The sequence below is a fragment of the Gossypium arboreum genome, unplaced genomic scaffold, assembly GCF_025698485.1.
Source record: "Gossypium arboreum isolate Shixiya-1 unplaced genomic scaffold, ASM2569848v2 Contig01116_ERROPOS33580488, whole genome shotgun sequence".
NCBI lineage: Eukaryota > Viridiplantae > Streptophyta > Magnoliopsida > Malvales > Malvaceae > Gossypium > Gossypium arboreum.
The window spans coordinates 79,213-80,155 of record NW_026441218.1 but is presented as its reverse complement, the minus strand read 5'-3'; positions in this window follow the sequence as shown (position 1 = coordinate 80,155).

Sequence of the window (943 nt, the reverse complement as noted above, 5' to 3'; positions counted from 1 at the left end):
AAACACATACCTAAATAAAAAAAATCAATGGTCGAGCCCTACTTGTGTTTTTATTTCTTTTTCTTCTTCAATTTTCGGCAAGGATGATGATAATGACTTAATTTCATGCTTTTAATTTAACTAAATTAACATTAATCTCAATTTTCCAATTTTACCCTTTAGTAAACCATTTAAAAGCCATTAACATGTAAGGCCATTATTGTCCACTTACCATGTAAATGGCATATTAACAACATAAAGACTCCTCATTTACAAAGACATAACAAATAGGCACACTTAACATATAGCAAGAAACTTTTACATTTTTATGCGATTAGGTCTTTTTATCAAATTGAGTACACAAACGATTAAATTTTCATATGAAACTTTCACAGATATTAATTCACATATTTTAAGCACAGAAAGTAATATTAAAAAATATTTTTTTGACTTGAATTTGTGGTCATGAAATCTCTATTCCGACTAGGGTCTAAACCGGGCTGTTATAACTCTCCCTCCCTAGGGATTTTCATCCCCGAAAATCTTACAATTGAACAGATTCTTATATTGCTGTCTCATAGTAACTTCGGGCTCCTACGTAGCCTCTTCAACATCGTGTTGATGCCACATTACTTTAACTAATGAAATTTTCTTATTTCACAGTTCTTGAACCTCGCGAGCCAAAATACGGATCTGTTCTTCTTTATAATTCATATCAGACTGAATCTCAATTTCAGACGGAGGAATCACATGTAAGGGATCGGATCTGTATTTTTGAAGCATCGATACATGAAACACATTATGAATCTTTTCTATCTCTGGTGGCAACAATAATCTATAAGCAACTGGCCCGATACACTTGGTAATCTCATATGGCTCGATAAACCTTGGACTCAATTTGCCTCTTCTGGAAAATCAGAGTACTTTCTTCCACGGAGATACTTTCAGAGACACTTTGTCACCG